Source organism: Schistocerca americana, chromosome 10, assembly GCF_021461395.2.
Source record: "Schistocerca americana isolate TAMUIC-IGC-003095 chromosome 10, iqSchAmer2.1, whole genome shotgun sequence".
Classification (NCBI taxonomy): Eukaryota; Metazoa; Arthropoda; class Insecta; order Orthoptera; family Acrididae; genus Schistocerca; species Schistocerca americana.
In genome coordinates, this window is record NC_060128.1 from 53,604,798 (window position 1) to 53,628,203 (window position 23,406).

The following is a 23,406-nucleotide window of genomic DNA, read 5'->3' on the forward strand; positions in this document are numbered from 1 at the left end:
ACATGTCTGATACTATTGCACTAAGTGGTTGACGGGGGAATAAGTAAATAATGAGGCTTATATATATTTCACGAAATACAGTTGCCTTAAGAAATAAATTATCAATGCTATCACACTATGTCCGTCTGTTCTTGTTGGGAATATTACTGAGGGTGTCAAAGCAAAGCTGGACATCATTAATTCTGTGTGTCCTCAGTACAAAATATATGTGATGAAACTGATATTGAAGTCCCCACATACAATCATTTCCCTGTTATTAATACTATCTTTAGTAGCCCCTCTAATTGTTTAATGAAGTTTAAAACATTTGCTGTTGGGGAGCCACTACATATACAGCCAGAACTGGTATCTTGTATGTTTCCAAGGTTAAGCACAACTTTCAAACAGCTGTTCAGTGCAGTACTTAGTGAGTTCACTGGCCTGGGAGTATATTCCACTTTTCGTGTATATGGCCATTCCTCCTTTCCTCATATTACACCCACAGTAAAGTGATACTAACTTGTTAGAAATTTGGGCAATAACAAAAGGGTGGTAGGAATTACCCTACATCTTTCCAAAGCCTTTGATAAAGTAAACCACCAAATTATCCTTGACAAACTGGAGACAATACACATCAGATGAACTGGGAGGAAATTGATTTAATCCCATCTCCAGGCAGAAGTCAGGTTGTGGAACTCCTCTCATCTCAAAACAGGCACAAAATAAAGTGCACCTCACATGCTAAGAAAGTGGAAGCAGGAGTCCAGGGTAGCGTTCTTGGCCTCCTATCATTCTTGATCCATACAGATGACATTGAAAGCCCCAACAGTTCACTTGGCCCCCTATTATTCTCGATCTATATAAATAACATTAAAAGCCCCAACACTTTGACCAAAATTATACTATTTGATAATGATACAAGCATAATTATAAGTAATGATAGGCAATCCTTATCCACTACAGCTGAAAATGTTCTGAAGTGTGTGCAGCAGTGGTTTCATGCTAACAAGTTAACACTTCATTTAAATAAAACAATCTGCATACAGTACAGTAAAATAAAAGAGAAGGATGACCTCTGTTTATTATTGAGCGACCAAGAGACAGAGAAAGTAATGTCTACAAAATTTTTGGGCATGTGCATTGATAATTACTTGAGCTGGAAAGACCATGTCATATACACACCTCAAAAATTCCATTCTGGAAGTTTTGAATTGTGAATAATTTGTGCAGTCTGTAGCACGGAGTGTGTAAGATCGGTATATTTTGCTCATTTCCATTCTATTGTATCTTGTGGAATAATGTTCTGGGGTGTAACAAAATCTCATCTGTAAAACATTTTTAAATTACAGAAAAGAGCCATTTGAATTACTACACACAGCTCTCCACAAACACTGCTGGTCCAAATTGAGAAACCAGTAGTTAAAAATACCTACAATACCATGTTTTTACATATTCAAAAGTGTACTGTTTACAAGAACACATATGAGTAGTTTACATACAAATTCTGATTTTCATAATTACAATACACATATCAGTAAGAATCTGCTTGTAGAAAGAGCAACAAAAACAAATCCTCAAAAACACGAGCCACTGCAGAATAAAGCTGACAATGCTCCTCCAGTTTGCATCAAGGGAATGGAAGATGACAGAAAATTTAAAAGTGAATTCAAAAATTGCCTTTTAAATAAATGTGTTTAACCCTAAATTACTGGCAAATACTTGTATCTTCTTCATTGTCATATGAATCATTCTGTTCCCATTGTAAATTTTATACTTTGTTTTTATACTCTTTTAATTTCAAATGGTGTGATAAATGTGTTTCTCAAAGTGTACTGTATGCATTTCAAACCATTATTTACTTGAAACTTCCTCCCAGATTAAAACTGTGTGCCAGACCAAGACTCAAACTCGGGACCTTTGCCTTTCCCAGGCAAGTGTTCTACCCACAAGCTTGGGTAGATCATTGGGTAGAGCACTTGCCTCGGAAAGGCAAAGGTCCCGAGTTCGAGTCTCGGTCTGGCACACACATCTGGGAGGAAGTTTCATATCAGCGCACACTCTGCTGCAGAGTGAAAATTTCATTCTGGAAGCATTATTTACTTATTCAGAAAGCATCTAGAAGACCAATGCATTAGTTCACTGTATCCCATTTTTTAATGGATTGTAAAATGTTAATTTTATATTTATTATATTAGTTTGTAAAATTGGGCTGTGCATATACAATATATTGTATTATGGTAATTCCTTTATCATGTAAGTTCTGCAAAGGTTGATAACAAATTAAACTATCAATTTAGAGACCTCTGTTCATGCTCTGCGAGTTCCACATGGTGTTCGTTATGCATAGCACATCTGTAGAAATATCTTTACTGTACTGGTAGGAGCAGCACATCTTTTATATCTAACATGTGTCTTATATTTTAATGTAAAATTCCAAATTTATTATGGTATCCACCATTTCTGCTGTCCAAGCAGAAAAATGCAAAATACACAATACGTCATTCTTTCATATAATTTGGTCATTTATTTTCAATTCTTCGACGGTGTTTTTATTTTCAACATTTCGTGTTCATTGATTCACTTTTTGTAGCTGTTGCTGTCACAATATACGCGATGTATTTTATGATTACCCTTATTGTACCGGACTGACATTCAAAACATTGGGATTTATTTCTCATCGGGCCATACTGACTTGTGTTTTCATCTTTCCCCTCGTTGCTAACGTGAATGCTGGGATACTTCCTTTGATCAGGTCCTGGCCGACTTTATGCAGTATCGTATTTTTTTAATGCCTTATGTAGAGTATATTATTTCTGTTATATTTTTGACAGGTTCTATACTATTGTACTAAATAATCCATGGGTGAATAAATAATTATGAAATAGGTCTACTATCTGAAAAATAATCCCATGTTCTGTCACAATAAGATTTCGAAGTGGTGCAAGGATTGGCAACACGCTTTAAAAACTCAAAAATTTAAAACTTCCCAAACATTTTTGTTTGTAAGGAAGAAATAATCTCCTGCTACGAGAATCGTTTTCGTTATTACAGTTACAAAGTTATGCATGTTACAGGAACATGTTGTTGACCATTTTCAGTACATCAGCAGCACCGCAATTTGAGCGAGTACTATATTTGTTATAGTTGCAGAAATAGCGAAGTTCAACAAATAACGTACAAGATAATTTGTAATGCACACCACATCCCGCAACTGTGAGTTGCCTTAGTAAACACAGCTTGACAGTAACGAATAGTATATACAATATTATCGGAGAAACAGAGCGAGAGTTAGAAAGTGAAACACCGCTTTGCAAACCTTTCTTTTTGAAAAAAGTTCTGTAAAGCATGTCAACTACGCACACAATAATTCAATTAATCTGTATTCAAACATGAGTAGTTAAGCAATTTATATAGAACTATCGTATAGTACATACATCATGTGTGTTCATTTATTGTGTTGGCAATGCTAGTATTCAAATGTTTTCTCACACTCCGTTGTGAGGACAATAACGCTGAAAGCATTTGAAATTTATCAATTTTCACTTTAGCAGAAGGTAGATTCGGACTGCCGATTATTACAAATGAGGCCTTTTCACTGAAGTTTGTAACATCCGATATCAGCGGATAACTGCCATTGTGAGCATTATCATGTTACATACCCTTTATATGAAATATATTAGTAATTCTTAAATTTAGTTACAGACCATATATTGACCTTAACCATGCGTAACAAGAAGTAATATGTTCGGAAGTATTCTCACCTGAAAAGCTTCAATCATGTACTGTAGAGTGAATCAACCAGTCTACTCATTTTTATTTCCGCTTACTGGCAGTTATTCCCCCTCCTGCACAGGGCTAGTGATGACATCGCGTTCCGTTAACTGTCGCCCGTCGTTAAGCCATCCACAAGCAAAGTGAAGGCAAAAAATCTTGCATTCGCATATAGTGCTAGGAGGGAGTGTGTTGAACACAAAAAATCGTGGCCGGTGCGGTGTGAGCGTTGGGGTGGATGTGGATTTATTTATTTATTTCGTGTTCCATAGATCCATATGGGAACATATCCCTGGATATAGAACGAGTCAAGGTTTTTACAGATTATTGTTTTGTGCACATATACATTGATCTTATCATTAGATTAAAGAAACTGTGAAGTTTACCATATACCCTTAATATTAGTTAAGATACAAGACATCTGAAAGAATATACAGTCATACATAAATTTGGGTATTGTATTAAGTTACACTGTACTTACGGAGTATGATTAATCAGTTGTAAAGGTCACACAGTAAGTTTTAAGCACAAACAAGAGATTTTGCTAAGAAATTCATCAATACTGTAACAAGACTCATCTAAAAGGAACTGCTTCAGATTTTCTTTAAACGTTGGCATGTTTCGAACCAGTTCTTTAATGATCAGTGGGAGGGCATTAAAAATCTTGGTGCCACTGTATAAAACCCCCTTCTGGACCATGCTTTTCGTTTTTAGCTCATAATGGATATCCAGTTTTCTTTGGGTGTTATAACTGTGGTATGATTTGAATAAGTTGCTATTTTTTGAAACAAAGCACATCAGGGAAAAAATATATTGGGCAGGTGTTGTAAGGATTTGTAGAGCTCTAAACAGATCCCTGTATGAGTGCCTAGGATGTACTCCACACACAATTCTTATTGCTCGCTTCTGTGCATGGAACATTTTTTTGCTATTGGTTGATTTTCCCAAAATATTATACCATAGGCCATAAGTTGGTGAAAATAGGCAAAATATGCAGTTTTTATTGTGCTCATTTCCCTAGTGTCTGAAATTATTTTTACGGCAAATGTTGCTGAGCTTAGCCTTTTGCACAGTTCTTGAATATGGTGGTGCCACTTTGCTATCTATATGCAGATCCAAGAATTTGGAGGACTCAACCTTCAAAATCTCGTGCTCACCCATTTTTAGGTTCATTTCATTAGTAACATTTGTGTTAGAAGAGAAGTGAATGTAATTTGTCATTTTTAGGTTGACTGTAAGGCCATTGGTTTCAAACCAGTTTGTCAAATCTGCTAAAGCTTTATTTGCAGCCTCATTTGACATATTCCCTGAGAGATTATTAACTGATAACATGGTGTCGTCAGCAAACATGAGTATTTTCCCATATTCTGTACATAGTGCTAAGTTATTTATAAATATTAGAACGAGCAGTGGCCCCAATACTGAGCCTTGAGGTACTCCTGCAGTAATGGAGCCCCATTCTGAAGATACCTGGCCACCATGCAGTCCTTCCATGATTACTTTCTGCTTTCTACCACACAGATAGGATTCAAGCCACGTGCCTACGGTTCCACCCATTCCTAGGGTCTTGGCTTTACTCAAGAGAATATGGTGACTTACACTGTCAAAAGCTTTTGACAGGTCACAAAATATTCCAACCGTCATCATATTATTATTTATGGCTTCCATAACATTGTCAACAAAGGCATGTATTGCATCCACAGTTGATACCCCTTTCCAAAAGCCAAACTGGCTACTGCTGAGGATGTTATATTTACTAAGATGCTCAACCATTCTGCTATGCATCAATTTCTCTAGCACCTTGGAGAAAACAGAGAGTAATGAAATTGGTTGATAGTTTGTAGCCTCAATCTTTTCTCCCTTTTTATAAATTGGTCTTATAAGCCCATATTTTAGCCTGTCGGGAAAAACACCTTCTTCCAATGACGTATTACTAATATGGCAGAGGACTGTACTTATTTCTTTACAACAGTATTTCAGTAACTTGCTGGAAGTGTTGTCAACTCCAGCAGAATTTTTACATTTTAAAGACATAATTATTTTTTCTAATTCTATCACTGTAGTTTTTCGAAGATGCTTCTCATCTATTTTGTTAGTTAAGGTGTTATGCAAGTATTCTGTAGCATTCTTTACAGAACCCTGGCATCCCATTTGGTTGGTGACTGTTAGGAAATGATTGTTAAAGATATTAGCCACCATTTCGGGAGCATCCACCGAAAGGCTCCCAGTTCTTAAGCTAATCACTTCTTTGGCAGACAGGCTTTTCCCTGTCTCGCTTTTAACATATTTCCATATGGTTTTCATTTTGTTATTTGATTTGTCATTTTCCTTTTTTTTAGATACATACACTCCTGGAAATTGAAATAAGAACACCGTGAATTCATTGTCCCAGGAAGGGGAAACTTTATTGACACATTCCTGGGGTCAGATACATCACATGATCACACTGACAGAACCACAGGCACATAGACACAGGCAACAGAGCATGCACAATGTCGGCACTAGTATAGTGTATATCCACCTTTCGCAGCAATGCAGGCTGCTATTCTCCCATGGAGACGATCGTAGAGATGCTGGATGTAGTCCTGTGGAACGACTTGCCATGCCATTTCCACCTGGCGCCTCAGTTGGACCAGCGTTCGTGCTGGACGTGCAGACCGCGTGAGACGACGCTTCATCCAGTCCCAAACATGCTCAATGGGGGACAGATCCGGAGATCTTGCTCGCCAGGGTAGTTGACTTACACCTTCTAGAGCACGTTGGGTGGCACGGGATACATGCGGACGTGCATTGTCCTGTTGGAACAGCAAGTTCCCTTGCCGGTCTAGGAATGGTAGAACGATGGATTCGATGACGGTTTGGATGTACCGTGCACTATTCAGTGTCCCCTCGACGATCACCAGTAGTGTACGGCCAGTGTAGGAGATCGCTCCCCACACCATGATGCCGGGTGTTGGCCCTGTGTGCCTCGGTCGTATGCAGTCCTGATTGTGGCGCTCACCTGCACGGCGCCAAACACGCATACGACCATCATTGGCACCAAGGCAGAAGCGACTCTCATCGCTGAAGACGACACATCTCCATTCATCCCTCCATTCACGCCTGTCGCGACACCACTGGAGGCGGGCTGCACGATGTTGGGGCGTGAGCGGAAGACGGCCTAACGGTGTGCGGGACCGTAGCCCAGCTTCATGGAGACGGTTGCGAATGGTCCTCGCCGATACCCCAGGAGCAACAGTGTCCCTAATTTGCTGGGAAGTGGCGGTGCGGTACCCTACGGCACTGCGTAGGATCCTACGGTCTTGGCGTGCATCCGTGCGTCGCTGCGGTCCGGTCCCAGGTCGACGGGCACGTGCACCTTCCGCCGACCACTGGCGACAACATCGATGTACTGTGGAGACCTCACGCCCCACGTGTTGAGCAATTCGGCGGTACGTCCACCCGGCCTCCCGCATGCCCACTATACGCCCTCGCTCAAAGTCCGTCAACTGCACATACGGTTCACGTCCACGCTGTCGCGGCATGCTACCAGTGTTAAAGACTGCGATGGAGATCCGTATGCCACGGCAAACTGGCTGACACTGACGGCGGCGGTGCACAAATGCTGCGCAGCTAGCGCCATTCGACGGCCAACACCGCGGTTCCTGGTGTGTCCGCTGTGCCGTGCGTGTGATCATTGCTTGTACAGCCCTCTCGCAGTGTCCGGAGCAAGTATGGTGGGTCTGACACACCGGTGTCAATGTGTTCTTTTTTCCATTTCCAGCAGTGTACTTTTAGATTTCCGGATCACCTTCCTTCATATTCATTACCTGTGTGTTATTTTTTCTCCAACGAATCGAAAACCTCGGCTTCTGGCGAAATTGTTCCCCAGTGCAAAATTACACTACATTCAATTTCCTACAAAAAGGGTCTGTACTTTTCTTCCTCTTGGACCAATAATTTGGAATGGGTTAAAAACAACTATTAAATTGTGTACCATATCTAAGTGCAGTAGAGGCATACTAATGGATAAATTGTGTTCCAGGGGTGAAACAGGCTGGGCTGTGGGAGGTGTGTGGAGTAGAGTGTGAGTGAAGGTAGCTCACTGCACTTCCCACCTCCATAGGTCTGCAAATCTGAAGGTGGAGCTGGTGATTCTCCACTCTATCTCGTCCACTGTGTCACAAGAAGCAACTACAGAGTATCTCACAAACTTATATGGCCCCTCTGCAGTGCACTATACGAATCACTGTCGATACAGTGCACAGACGTGCTCGAGGAGGGTTTAGTTTGCACAACGTGCATTAACACTAGATGGAATGCGAATATAAGGTACTAATAACACTAATACAGGTAATGAATATGAACGGAATCTACTTTAATCTCTCCATACTGTGCTACACTGCTACAGGAGAAATTGGTTCTTTACGGTTCTGTTCAGAAGACGTAGTGTTCTTCTAAGAAAGATCACTTCCACCATTGTGAGTACTGCTCGCTTCTCTGTTTACAGACAGGCTGTAACTGCCCTGTGTTTTGTGTCCAGTTATCTTTTGCTGATAGACAAAATAGCTTTGATGAACTTGTGTTTAATATAATCCATTATGGAGTCGAGGTAGCAGTTGTCGTTATACTGGTTATCACTGTTAGCATTCAACCGCGATTCTTATACATATATTTTAACAACGCGTTTCAAGATATGATGATGAGAGCATTGTCTCTTGAAACGCATTGTTAAAATATATGTATAAGAATCGCGGTTGAATGCTAACAGTGATAACCAGAACTTGTGTTTATATAGTGAAGTTATTTCCTGTTTGGAAAGGGAGTAGGCCTATTTATTTGAAGGTGTTAAGTGAGCTGTTATGTTGTCAGTTACTTATGTGGTGTTGGTGGGAAAGGGACTGGACTGTAAAAAGTGGCACCCTGCTGCTGTGTATTGTAAAACCGTGTAATTGTGTTTTAGGCACTTGGTGGTGAATTAATGGATGACTAAAAATGTTACTGCACTTCTCTCCCATTCATTGTGTTACAGGTAGACTGCATAAATATTTTCCATTCGTAATTCATGAATTGCTGCATTTGCAGAGTGGGCTGCACCGAGTGGAACCACTTAACGCACATCCACAGTACATCTTCCGAGATAGGTGTGGCTATGTCTGATGGAATGTGACTGTTAATATTGAAGTCTATAACAGTTATCTGCTGTAACGCATTGCTTGACTTATGTTGAAATATCTGAACAACTGTTATAGTCTTGGTGACCTACTTTTGTTGCAGTGGATTAATCCTCTGAGCCTCATCGTATTTTTGGAGAACTGAGGCAGGGTGATGCATTTGATAACCCTCGTGCTGTGAAAAGTATTCCAGCTTGTGACAATGGAGACAATGAAATCTACAATGTCCTGTACATATTGACAGTGTGTCCTATTTGGAAGAGTCTCTTCAGCGTGGTAGACAATTGACAGTTCCAGCTGTTGAACTTTTTTACATGATATGAGTAGCTCACTCAACAACTGCAAATAAGTACCCAGTAAACTGAAAATAACTCCACTGTGTAAACATGAGCTCAGTGAAGTTATTCTGTCCATTTGCACAATACAAATGGACAGGAAATGCTGGGGAGCAGCACCTGTGGTGGGGGAAGCTGCCTTTCCCGTAACGGATCACTAACAATCAGTTTCTCCTCTTGCAGTGTAGAACATTGTGCAGAGATTTACATATGTCCAGTTCATGTACATTCCCTGCATTAGTGTTGTTAGTAACTTGTATCTGCATTCTGTGTAGTGTTAACTCATTTTGTGCAAAATAAACCCTCCCCACGGACATCTGCGCGCTGTGTCACCAGCGATTCGTGTGGCGTATTGTGGACAGAGAACTTTGTGATGTACCCTGTAGTTGCTTCTTGTGACGTAGCGAGGGGGATCAACTGCTTAACCTTCAGTTTGCTTACCTAGGAAGGAGGGAAGTACATTAATTTTTTACCATTTGAACAATATTTTTAGTGCTGTAATTTGCAATTTTTTTCATCCTCTGCAAACTATTAGTCCCAGAGAAAAAGTGACTAGAACCTTTTTTGGCAGGGAAGTGAATGCAGGTTAATTTTGTATTGGGGAAGAATTTCCCCAGGATCCGTTGTTTTTGAGTCATTCAAGAACAAAAATAAAAAATGACCTTTAAACCTACCCCCACACCAATGCTCACACTCCACAGGTCCGGGTTTTTAGTACAATGTTTATGACAATATCTCCTAGAACTGTGTAAAACTTTGTGACTACATGACTTTTCCTCTAATTTTCCTTCATTGACTGGACTAAATGTTAGTGTTTGGAACTGACACAGATAGTGAAGGGCTTCATCATCAAAGGTAGTGTTGAGATGTGTATGTAAGTAAACTGGTTTTCAGAATTTTTGGTGTTACTGTTGTTCGTATTTTTGCACGATAAGGCATTTAGCGACAGCTGTAAACAGAATGGCAGAAGAACCTTTTGAGAGGACGGAAAAGAAACCCGAGCCTGTCAGCATTACCTCTCCTGAAATGTAAGAAACTGGTGGATTCCAAGACAAAATTGTGGAAAATGGAGACATCTTCAAATAACAGAAAGAAATAAAGGCTGAAGAGGCAGGACCACAGATGTCAGATGAAAGTTGCCGCAAAAAAAGGTTAAGTTGGAAAACAGTGAAAATGAAAATGGATGCTTGTGCAGTGACTGAAGTTGAAGTCATAAATTGAGGATAATGGTGAGTAGTTCATATAATGTGTAATGCTACCTACATTTGAACTGTTGGCCTAAAGTGCACTTACAGTATACTTCAGGCTCTTGAATTGCATGCTGCTGTTGGCAGATTGTATATCTCTGTTTAGCAATGGAGCTGTTAAGGAGCACTTAACTGTGCTAACAACACATTAAAGAACTATGTAGGCCTACTGTATACAGATTGTCCACATTGTGTAGCTATTTAGATTGAGGTGTAGTTTCTTAATAGATGGCTAATGTGCTACTCAGTATCAAAAAGTAATTTGTGTTTTTATCTTATCGGTTTTGTTTGAAATGCACAAACGAGGAGCCACAGTTAGTTGCTGGAACCTTTAACATTAAAGTCCTGTTGCATTATAAGGGAGATATATTTGCTACCAGTGAATGTTAATTTTTATTCCACGCACTCTCCGTTGACATTCTTAACTGCGAAAATAACAGTATTGGAGAATTGTACATAAATGTGTTGTCAAGGCAACACACTTCTAAAGACCAAGAGTAAAAGAAGTCAGATACAATGCACACTTAAAATTTACATTCTTCATTTGCCAGAGGAAAACTTCAGAATTGGGTGGTTGCTTTTACCAAACGATGCAGAACATTGAAGTTGTAGGTTGCCTCTTTTGCTATTTAACCACTGTATGCACTTGAATCTGTAATGAAAAATCTGTTACCTGGTGCTCTTTCATGAGACTTACATTCATTTCTTTTTTTGTGACTCTTTATTATGTTGTATTTTAAATGTAGGCATACTTTGTGGCCTTCAGTCCAAAGGATGGTTTGATGTAGCTGGTTTGATACTAGCCAATCATGTGCAGACCTCTTAATCTATGTATAAATACTGCAGCTACATCAATTTGAACCTGCTTACTGTGTTCGTGACATGCACTACCTGTACAATTTTTACCCTCCCCCCCCCTCCCCCACTTCCCTCCATTAACAAATTGTATTTGCCACAATGCCTCTGGATGTGTCCTATCAACTGATCCCTTCCTTTCGTTACACTGTGCCAGAAATTTCTTGTTGTCCACAGGGGGTCCACAAATCTTTTGTGCGTGGTGGGCACGTGACCCCGAGCTCATGCAACTCTCTTTCCTTTCTGGGCTGCGTGCCTTCCCTTTCCACATCCCTTCCTGTCCCCGATCCTCCTCCTCCCCCCCCTTCCCCCCTTTCCCTTTCCCTTTCCCTTCCCCTTTCCCTTTCCCTTTCCCTTCCCCTTTCCCTTTCCCTTTCCCTTTCCCTTTCCCTTTCCCTTTCCCTTTCCCTTTCCCTTTCCCTTTCCCTTTCCCTTTCCCTTTCCCTTTCCCTTTCCCTTTCCCTTCCCCTTCCCCTTCCTCTTCTCCTTCTCTTTGGGAGTCTGTTTTGCGCCTACATCCAGAGATGGACACTTGTGAACGAATGAAGTGATTTCTCTTCTTTTATCTCTAAAATGTAACATATCTGTCCTTACTTTGCCCTTCTCTTTTCTCGATTCTTCTCTTTCCCTTCTTCTCAGCTGCAGCGTTTGAGAATTCTTCTCTACTTTCCTTTTCTTTCTTTCCTCCCTGTGCCTGTCTGAAGACCAACCCACGCGTAGCCGGTGACGGGGTAACGGGTAATTCCCCACCCCAGGTAGACAAGTAGGACACGTACGTACCCCCTGGTAAAGGCCAGGCCCGAGGAGGGGCGGTTACCCGAGTTGGTACTTTCCGAACGTGCCGATCGGTCCTTCCGTCCGTTTCTCGGGAGGTGTGACCTGAGGTGTACACAATCACCTAAGGCGGGAGTGCCCTCAGAGAGGGCTCCCACTAGGAAGGAGCACGCCATCAGAGACGCCAGTAATCGTGGTGGATACTTTTGCAATGGTTTCTTCTAATTCTAAAACTTCTGCCCACAAGAGAAAGCTAGACGAGTCTCAGCCACGGACAATTCTTCTGTCAGTGCCAAAGTTCCTAGTCATTTCTCAGTCTGACGAAGGTCGAGACTTCTCGACAGTCGACCCTTTCATTATTCAGAAAGGTGTCAATGCAGTTGCAGGTCCTGTAAAGTCATGTTCCTGGTTACGAAATGGCACTTTGTTGCTAGAAGCAGATAGTGCCCTCCAGGCACATAAATTGCTTCAAACTACGCCGCTACACACCTCCCCTATCCAGGTGGGAGCGCATCGTACTTTAACCTCATAACGTGGTGTGGTTTATACAAGATCACACAATGGATTATCAAATGAGAACATTAAAAATTACCTGTCTGATCAGGGAGTAATGGCTGTACAATGAGTCACGAAAAGGGTTGAGAAGGAATTGGTGCCGATCCGCACTCTCTTTTTGATGTTTGACAGAGTTCAACTTCCATTGAACATTAAAGCAGGATATTTTCAGTTCATGTTTACCATCCCCGACCCTATGCATTGCTATCGGTGTCAGAGGTTTAATCATACCAGCCAGTCATGTTCCAATATGGCCAAACATGTAAACTGTGGCGGGGATGCCCATGAGGGTGCTTGTCCACCTCCATCCCCTTGTTGCATCAACTGTATGGGTGACCACGCTGCTTCCTCTAGAGATTGCCCCATTTTCAAAGACGAACGGTTCATTCAGGAAATCAGAGTGAAGGAAAAGGTGTCGATCTTTGCTGCTCGAAAGTTATTCGCCAGTCGAAAGCCCACTGTGCCTCACGCAGGTAAATACAGCACTGTCCTAGCCTCTCCTCGGCCTACAAAGGAGGCAGCCATGCAGAGTTGTGGTCTCACCTTTAGTGCCACGGTTGTCAGATCGGCCAGTGCAAAGATCGCCCGTTCAACCTCTCCACTTTATGGCTCACCCTTCATCGGGCTCTGCTAAATCACGAGCCCCAAAATCAGACACCCAGACTTCCAAAAAAGAGCCTACTCGTGAAGATTTTTTACGTACCCCGACTTCACAACCATCGATCCCTCCCTCATCTCAACGTCCTGTTTCCAAGAAGGCTAATTAGAAACCCAGTTCCTCTCCTTCTCCGCCACGGCGTGTCTCATCTACAGCACCACCTGGCGGCCACCGCCATTGGCCGTCTTCTGTGTGGCCCAGGCGCACTGCTGGCGGCCGATCGACCGGCTGATTGCTGGTGGCAGCAGCTGCTGCCGAACAATCTATGGATCGGGATCTTCTGCCTTCGGCTGAATGCTGTTCCACGCTGTCGGCCACTGGCTCTGAGCAGTCGTTGAGTTGACGGCAACCTTGGTCACATTCTTCCCTTTTCTGTCCACCCGATGTCCATTATCCATTGGAATATCCGTGGCATTCGCGCCAGTTGGGATGAATTGTCGATCCTCTTACGATCCTACTCGCCGGTCATCTGTCTTCAGGAAACAAAGCTGCGTCCCTGCGATCACATTCTTTTTCCTCATTTTAAGTGAATCTGATTTGATCTCCCCTCTGTTGATGGCACTCCAGCATATGGAGGACTCGTGACTCTTCTCCATGTTCCTTCCAAGCTGTTGCTGTCCATCTTTCCCTTTCTGGATACACCTTCTCTCTTTGTGCTGTATACATTCCATCGTCCACACCAATGGCAAGAGCTGATCTCCCTCATCTTCTTCGTCAGCTTCCGCCCCCTATTTGCTGGTTGGGGACTTCAAACTCCACCACCTACTTTGTGGACCTCTGCGTCCTTGTCCGAGGGTCTCCCTGTTGATTGACCTCTTCCACCAAGTGGATGTTGTTGGCCTCAACGCTGGGGAACCTACATTTTTGTGTGCCTCCATGTCAACCTACTCATTTGGATCTTTCGGTCAGTACTGTTCAGCTAGCTCGGCACTTTGAATGGTTCCCTCTTGCCAATAAATACTCGAGTGACCATTTTCCATGTGTCCTTCGATTACAGCCACAATTGCCATCTATGCGCCCAAGACACTGGAAGTTTTCTTAAGCCGATTGGACGCTTTTCTCCTATCTAGCAACATTTGATGACCGTCAATTTCCTAGCATCGATTATCAGGTCACTCGTGTTACAGAAGTTTTTCTTACAGCCACAGAATGTTCGATACCTCGTAGTTCCCCTTTGCCCCAGTGCCCCCCAGTTCCTCGGTGGAACGAGGTGTGCCATGACGCGATACGCGAGTGGAGACGTGCTCTTCGTGTTTGCCGCCATCATCCTACGTTGGCCAACTGTATCTGCTATAAGCAGTTACGTGCGCGATGCCTTCACATCATATACGACTGCAAGAAGGCAAGCTGGAATTTCTTTAGCAGCTCATTTAATACCTTCACTCCCTCATCAATTGTTTGCAGTCAATCCGACAGATATCCATCACTTCCAGTTTTCCCCCAACCTCTGGGCTAACTGTCATGCAGGATACCTTAGTGTACCCAGTCGCAATCCCTAAGTCATTGGGTCAACACTTTGCTGAAATTTTGAGCTCTTTGAATTACCCACCAGCCTTTCTCCTGAAGAAATGGGTTGCGGAAGAGCGACCAGCGACCTCTTGCTTTTTCCTCTCAAAATCGTGAAAGGTATAATACCGTTCTTTCTATGCGGGAACTCAGACATGCACTCTCCTCCTCTCGCTCTGGGAGCAGATGGTATCCACGTCCACATGTTGCTGCATCTACTATACCCTTGTCTGTGCAACCTCCTTCGCCTTCATAATCAACTTTTGTGTTGACAGTACCTTTCCCAGAAAATAGCGGGAAGCTATTGTCATACCTGTTCCGAAACCTGGAAAGGACAAACATCTCCCCTCCAGCTATCGCCCAATCTCTTTCACGAGTAGTGTTTGTAAGGTTTTGGAGCGTATGGTAAATAGCCGTTTAGGCTGGTGGCTGTGGTCCCAAAACTTTTTAACAACAGCCCGATGCGGTTTCTGAAAGCATCGTTCGACAGTTGACCATCTTGTTGCTCTGTCCACTTATATCATGAACAATTTTCTCAGCAAACACCAAACGATAGCTATATTTTGTGATACGGAGAGGGCATACGACACCTGTTGGAGGACAGGCATCCTCTGCACGCTGTTCTCTTGGGGCTTTCAAGGTCGGCTACTCCGTTTCGTCCGTGAATTTATGACAGAGCACACATTTAAGGTGCAGGTGAACACTACTCTATCCCGTACTTTCTCTCAAGAAAAGGGGTGCCCCAGGGCTCCATGCTAAGTGTTGTACTGTTTGCCATCACCACAAATCCAATTACGGATTGTCTACTTTCCGATGTCTCGGGCTCCCTCTTTCTCGATGACTTTGCAGTCTACTACACCTCTCAACAGACCAGCCTTCTCGAATGACGTCATCAAGGATGACTCGATTGCCTCCATTCGTGGAGCATCAAAACCAGCTTCCAATTTTCTCCCAGTAAGACTGTCTGTGTAAATTTTTGGCGTGGTATGGAGTTTTATCTGCCATCCTTACATCTAGGCCCTGTTGACCTTCCATTCACAGATGTCGCCAATTTTTTGGGACTTGTGTTTGACAGAAAACTGTGCTGGTCTTCCCACATTTCATATCTTTCGGCTCGCTGTCTGCGATCCCTCAACACCCTCTGTGTTCTGAGTAGTACCTTCTGGGCAACGGACAGAGTGATCCTCCTCCGACTATGCTGCGCCTTACTGTGCTCAAAATTGGACCATGGAAGCATAGTTTTCTCCTCTGCACAGCTGTCTGTTCTTCAGTGTCTCAACTCTGTCCACCACCGTGGATTGCGTTTAGCATCTGGAGCTTTTTACACCAGCCCCACGGAGAGCCTTTACGCTGAAACTGCTGAACCTCCGCTGTCCGATCAGTGAGCTGTCTGAGTCGTTTTGCTAGTCATCTGTCTTCCATGCCTGCTAATCTGACCCGTGTTTTTTTTTTTCGATGCCTCCTTGAATTTAGGGTATGCAGGCAGCCCTTCCTCTCTGCTGCCACCAGGAGTCCACTTCTGTCAACTGCTACATTCACTTTCCTTCCAGTTTCCTAAAACTTTCCTGACAAATAGGAGTACGCTGCCACCTTGGCCCCACCCCTGGACATGCCTTCTCTGTGACCTTTGTCAGCTTCCCAAGGATAGTACCCCTCCCCCTAGTTTATCGTTGGGCATTAGCTGCTCTATGCACACAAATGGAGGATGCCACATTTATTTACACTGACGGCTCCAAGACCACCTTTGGTGTCGGGAAAGCCTATATTATTGACAACACCCCTATTAAATTTCAGTTTCCTGACCAGTGTTCAGTTTTTACTGCAGAGCTCTATGCTGTTCTCCATGCTGTCCAATACATCTGTTGCCATCAGCGGATACAGTATACTATATGCTAGTATTCACTGAGCTCTCTTCTGAATCTCCAAGCTCTTTATCCTGTCCACCCTCTGGTCCACCAGATTCAGGCCTGCCTCCATATGCTCCACTTGGGGGGCATCTCTGTGGCATTCCTCTGGATCCGAGGGCATGTTGGTATATGCGGAAAGAGGCAGCCCGTATAGTGGCGAATGTTGCTCTCTGTATTCCTCAGCCCGCCATTTGCACGGTTCCGTTTGCCGGTCTACAGAGCATTTTATGTCGTCGTGTTACTCTTTTATGGCACACTCATTGGTCTGCACTTCAGGATAATAAATTGTGGGTCATAAAACCTCTTCCCTGTGCTTAGACCTCTTCCGTCTGGCCCTGTTGTTGGGAGGAGGTAACTTTAACTTGACTCTGGATTGGGCATTGTCTTTTTAGCCATTGAGATCTTTTAAGTGGCGCTCCTCCTCTGCTTTGTCCCCACTGCTCTCAGTCGTGGATGGTGAGACACCTGTTACTTCAGTGCCCCTATTTTAATCCGCTTTGTGCCCGTTTACAGCTGTTTTCCGATATATCTTCCATTTTAGCAGATGACTCGTGCTCTGCTGATCGTGTCCTTGAGTTTATAAGTGTGAGTGAGATGACATTGGTCATTTGAAACTCTTTTTGGGGAAAACAACCCCCTCTTCAATAGCACTTTTCTAAGATTTCCTTCTGTTTTTTTAGTTTTCCTCCTCATTAAGTTTCGCTCTCATTGATGCTGATTTCAATTCTTGTTTTATCCTTCACTAAGTCACAAATGGGCGCTTATGACCATAGCTATTTTGACCCCTGAAACTTTTTTTAATCGTATTGACCAACTAGGATCATGTTAACAACTTCAGTTCCTCATCTTCCTTTGTTATTTTCTATTTTTCCAGTATTCCCTCATTTTCTCTCCATGAAGTCTCTTCATTTCTTCTGTCCATGTTGTTCCCCATATTTTATTTCTTCTGCTTTGAATGCCTCCCAAATTTAGTATCTTATTTTTAAAAGAGTTTCTTTCTGCTATTTCTGGTTCTTTAATGTTGTTTCTTTCTAGATCTTTCCTTACTACTGTAATCCATGCTATTGTCGATTTCTTCTTTCAGAAATATAGCAGTATTTGCTTTGTTAGTTTATTTTCATCCATTCGGTAGAGGTGCCCAAAAAAGGTTAATCTTTGTGTGGCCATTACTTCATATATTTTCTTTATATTTTTGTAGATCTCCTCATTACTTCTTATATTCCAACCATCTGCAGTTTTTACTGCAGTTGTTATTTTTCTAATTATCCTTCTTTTGAGTACCTCTAATCTGTCCATCTTATAGTTCATTTTTAGGCATTAAGATCCATATAAACATTCTGGTCGAACCAGTGTGGTGTGGGGTTTTAGTTTTGTTTTTCTAGATATACATTTTTTGTTGTAAATATTTTTGGTCAAACCCTATGCTCTTTCCATTTTGTTAATCCTTACATCTGTTGCAGATTTTTGTAGTCCATTCTGTTGAATAGTCTCTCCAAGATATGTATATTTATTTACTCGCTCTATTTTACCTATTTGTTTTGCTGTGAATTTTGGCACATTTTTTATACTTGTCATGGATTTTGTTTTTTTCCAACTGAAATTTTGAAACCAGTTCTGTTTGCTATTTATTCCAGAAGGTTTATCTGAAGAACAGCTTTTGTCAGGTTTTCTGAAAGTATTGCAAAATCATCCACAAAAGCCAAGCAGTTTACCTTAATTCCATTTGTTTTCCTTCCCAGATTCATTGGTTTAATTTTGTGATTTGTTTAGCTCCGAATTTCAGATCCTTACAGTTTTTTCTAGAACACAATTAAACAGTAAATCACCTTATTTTATTTTTATTTTTTTAAGTTCTTATCACCAAACCTCAAAATTTTTATTTCTTTTCCCGAAACTTTAATTTGTTCAGAAAATTTTTTCTTTGGTTTCCTGTACTGCATGTTCATCATACAGTCCAAATGGTAGGGTATAGGCCACAACCCTGTCTCACTCCCTTCCCAACCAGTGGTTCCCTTTTGTGCTACATGACTCTTATAACTGCAATTTGGTTCCTGTAGAAATTCTGAATAGCATTTCACTTCCTGTATTTTACCCTTGCTTCTTTCAGAATTTAAAAGAGTGTATTCCAGTCAGCAATGTCAAAAACTTTCTGTAGGTTTACAAATCATATAAGTGTAAGTTTGCCTTTCCTTATGCAGTCTTGTAAGATAAGTCACAGGGTCAGTATTGCCTTGCCTGTCCCTACATTTTTCTGGAAATCAAATTGATTTTTGCCAAGGTAGGCATCTACCAGTTTTCCATTCTTCTGTAAATAATTTTTGTTAGTATTTTGCAACTATGACTTAGTAGCCTGATAGTTTGGTAACATCCACACCTGTCAGCACCTGCTTTATTCGCAATTGGAATTATTACATTCTTCATGAAGTCTGAGGGTATTTAGCCTGTCTCACACACCATGCATGCCAGATGGAATAGTTTTGTTGTGGCTGGGTCTGCCAAAGCTATCAGCGGTTCTGACAGAATGTTGTCTACTCCAGGGGCCTTGTTTTGCCTTAGTTCTTTCAGTGCTCTGTCAGTCTTCCCGCAGTATAATGTCTCCCACCCCATCTTCATCAGCATCCCCTTCCCTTTGTACAATACTGTATTCAAGTTCATTTCCTTTGTAGAGCTCATCTATATATTGGCTCCACCTTTCAGCTTTCCTTTCTTTGTTTAGTACTGCTTTTCCTTCTGAGCTCTCGATATTCAGAGAGCTGCTTCTCTTTTTGCCAAAGGTCTCTTTAATTTTCCTGTAAGTGGCATCTATCTTTCCCTCAGTTATGCAGGCTTATAACGGCTTGCATTGTCCTCTAGCCATTCCTGCTTAGTCATTTAGCACTTTCTGTCAATCTCATTCTTTAGACATCTGTATTCCATTGCACCGAGTTCATTTGCTGCATTTTATGTTTTCTCCTTTCATCATTTAAATTCAGTGTCTGCTGTGTTATCCAAGGATCCTATTAGCCCTTCGTTGTTTGCCTATTTGATCCCCTGCTGCCTTGACTATTTCATCTGTCAAAGCTACCCATTCATTTTCTGCTGTTTCAGTCAAAGGTTGCCTAATTCTCCCTTTGAAACTCTCAGTAATATTCGGTTCTTTCAACTTATCCAGGTTCCATCTCCATAATTTCCTATCATTTTGTGATTTATTGAGTTTTAATCTACAGTTCATAAAAAATAAATTGTGGTCAGAGCCCACATCTGTCCCTGGAAATGTCTTACAGTATAAATGTGGTTCCAAAATCTCGTGTCTTACCATTATGTTAGGTGACACATTTGAGATGTTGGAAAAGTAAAGCACTATATACAAGAAAGTGTGCAAACTTGTTGCTTATTAGCAGCACATACATGTGGAGGAGAGGCTGGACTTTGTGTCTGAAATTTGTCACACAGCACATTAGCTCTCAACATGTCGGTCACTGCAAATGGGGCACATATTGTGCCTCGGGGGTGTGCAGCATTCCTGGAGTGATTTGATAAAAGGCTACTGTAACCTGACTCTGTAGGTCAGTCAGATTCTGCGGTTTTTATGGAAATAATGTTGATGTTAGGCCGGAATATTAAAGGCCGTGGGAGGGGTCTACCAAACCCACACTGGCGATCGTTGAATATCTGAATATCTGGTTTAATTGTCCTCACACAATGAGATCCAAGTGTGCTGGAGCACCATCCTGTTGATAGACATCGATGTCCAGTATCCCATCTTTCTGTAATTGATAAATGACATACTGGTCAATTATTTCCAGGTAATTGAGAGCACAAACAGTCTCCTCCACAAGAAAGAATGGGCTGATAACACTGCACCGACACCTGAAAACTCCCTGGGTCTCTACAACACTCGAAAATTTTTGAGGCCACATGCCACATTGACTTCGTTGTTGCGGTGTAACAACCATTTTCACTTACAAGGTAGCACACTCAGCGTGTGTTGACTGTTGTCACCTCTGTAGGTTATACAATGTGCTTCTGACATCTGCTGTTTGCACTGTGAACTAGGTGCTGACAGCTTGCCTCACAAAGCATGGTCTTTCACTGTTAACTCGCCCCATTTTCATGTACATTGCAGAAAATCGCTTGGAGATTTATTCACTAACTTAATAAATATAATGCAATACTCTTATGACATCTTAGACGGATCACCCTGTGCAATCAATCTGAAACTTGCCATTGTCTCCAGGTCTCTTGCACATATACAACCTTCTTAAACGATTCTTAAACCAGATTACAATGAAATGAACACCCTTAGCTGCTTACAGGCATTGACATACGTCAACGGGGACAGATGAAAATGTGTGCCCCGACCGGGACCTGAACCCGGGATCTCCTGCTTACATGGCAGACGCTCTATCCATCTGAGTCACCGAGGACACAGAGGATAGCGCGACTGCAGGGATTTATCTCTGGCACGCCTCCCGCGAAACCCACATTCTCAACGTATTGTCCCGCACTACATTCATCGGGGCACACATTTTCATCTGTTCCCGTTGATGTATGTCAACGCCTGTAAGCAGCTAAGGGTGTTCATTTCATTGTAATTTCATTCTAATGAGGTGCATGGTCACCGATGGTATCTGTTCTTTCGGACATGTCTGAAAGAACTGATACCCTCTTAGTAAATCTTAAAATTTTGCACAGGACATAAAATCACTGCTAACATCTGGTTTATCAGGCACATTTCTTTTTCATACCTTTCCCTGTCCATGTTTTTCTACTATTTTTCCTTCTCTTCCCTTTCCTACTATACCAAATTGCATGTTTGAAGGCCCTGTACACTTTCTAAACTAAATGTTTTTATTTTCAGAAGCTACACGAGAAAGCTCTCAGCTCTACAGTCCGAGTCTGACCGACTTGTCCGACGAGCAACTGTCGGCGGCACTGCGATCGCAGGCCCCTCATGGTGTGCGCTTACTCAGGCAAGTGTCGTGGGGATTTGTTAATGTAGAGGCTGACTGTACGCTGTAGGTGCCTGCAGAGGAACAGTTCTATGAACAGTACATGCCATTCTCTGGAGTGTGGACCACTTCATTGGTTACTCGAGTTCCTCATCTGACCCCAGAACTGTCATTTACTACAGCTAGGCATTTAGCACTAATAAAATGGGAGTTACATAAAATGGAAGTGTCCGACATACCAGCAGCCGTGAAGATATGAAAATTTAAAGGTATCTCCATTTTGAGCAGTACAAACTTTAATAGATGCAATAATTCTAATTTGTTAATCCTGTGGTGTAGTCCACGTACTGTGTGAAAGTGACTTGTCAACATATGATCGAAGAACATTTATTATAAACTTTCCTGGTGATCTCAGTGAACTGCATTTGGTAATATCAAGACCTATGGACTGGTTAAGAGACTTACTCAGTTATAAAATTTTTGTGCCTGTGTTTGTTTATATTATGCATTATATGTATATTTAACCAATTGTATAAGAAATCTTTAAATAAGAATGTAAAATGACTGTGTAAACTGTGTGACTAGTAATAATTGAAGGTTATTGGCAACGAAATGTTGTTGTAAGCTTGTAGTGTATCTTACAGAATATGCCCATGACACAGGCAAGTCCTAGGAGCAATACACATTGGGTTCAGAGCTGGCTAGAAATAACTTTTTCAGTTATTTTGAAATTTAACTTAGTCATCTGCCAGAATGCCTATGATGTTGGGGGCTAGAATAAATCTGCAGTAACTCATTTTCTGTTGTAAAAGGCAAATAAAAGGTGTTTTATACCTAGCGAAGGTTTTACGTTGGTGAATCAACTGTTATTGAGACGACCTTTCTATCAACCTTTTTGCTTAATTATACTTGGATCTTCTTAGGGTTTGTTGTACACTTTTCTAAATTTCAAAGAAGTATGGGTTTTCTGGGTAAGGACACCTTACATGTTGTGTAACCTATCCACCATGTGCTATGATCTCCTGCACCTACTATTAGAGTGGATTTACGTCTGCACCTGAGATCCAGCACAGTACGAGGGCAGTTCAATAAGTAATGCAACACATTTTTTTTCTGAAACAGGGGTTGTTTTATTCAGCATTGAAATACACCAGGTTATTCCCCAATCTTTTAGCTACACAACACTATTTTTCAACGTAATCTCCATTCAATGCTACGGCCTTACGCCACCTTGAAATGAGGGCCTGTATGACTGCACGGTACCATTCCACTGGTCGATGTCGGAGCCAACGTCGTACTGCATCAATAACTTCTTCATCATCCACATAGTGCCTCCCACGGATTGCGTCCTTCATTGGGCCAAACATATGGAAATCCGACGGTGCGAGATCGGGGCTGTAGGGTGCATGAGGAAGAACAGTCCGCTGAAGTTTTGTGAGCTCCTCTCGGGTGCGAAGACTTGTGTGAGGTCTTGCGTTGTCATGAAGAAGGAGAAGTTCGTTCAGATTTTTGTGCCTACGAACACGCTGAAGTCGTTTCTTCAATTTCTGAAGAGTAGCACAATACACTTCAGAGTTGATCGTTTGACCATGGGGAAGGACATCGAACAGAATAACCTCTTCAGCGTCCCAGAAGACTGTAACCATGACTTTACCGGCTGAGGGTATGGCTTTAAACTTTTTCTTGGTAGGGGAGTGGGTGTGGCGCCACTCCATTGATTGCCGTTTTGTTTCAG

General features: G+C 42.0%; 1 protein-coding gene and 1 long non-coding RNA gene across 9 annotated transcripts in view; one reads left to right on the forward strand and one right to left on the reverse strand.

Annotated features, from left to right (window-relative positions):
* The window catches only part of LOC124552420 (F-box/LRR-repeat protein fbxl-1-like), a 124,141-nt gene extending 120,245 nt beyond the window's left edge, over nucleotides 1–3,896 (reverse strand). For 2 of the 7 annotated variants that reach the window (XM_047126689.1, XM_047126688.1), the window contains exon 1: nucleotides 3,741–3,896. The gene's annotated coding sequence lies outside the window, so the exon portion shown is untranslated. Of the gene's footprint in view, nucleotides 1–3,157; nucleotides 3,237–3,295; nucleotides 3,393–3,413; nucleotides 3,431–3,740 lie in introns of those variants that run through there. The other 5 variants (XM_047126694.1, XM_047126691.1, XM_047126692.1 and 2 more) reach the window with 5 other exon arrangements.
* LOC124552422 lies at nucleotides 3,477–21,746 on the forward strand. Of its 2 annotated transcripts, none has more exons than XR_006967914.1 (3): nucleotides 3,477–3,615; nucleotides 10,174–10,467; nucleotides 21,581–21,746. It is a non-coding gene; the product is annotated as an uncharacterized LOC124552422 (long non-coding RNA). The 2 variants fall into 2 exon arrangements; XR_006967915.1 differs by lacking the exon at nucleotides 3,477–3,615 and adding an exon at nucleotides 8,598–10,093.
* Nucleotides 21,747–23,406: the final 1,660 nt, after the last annotated feature.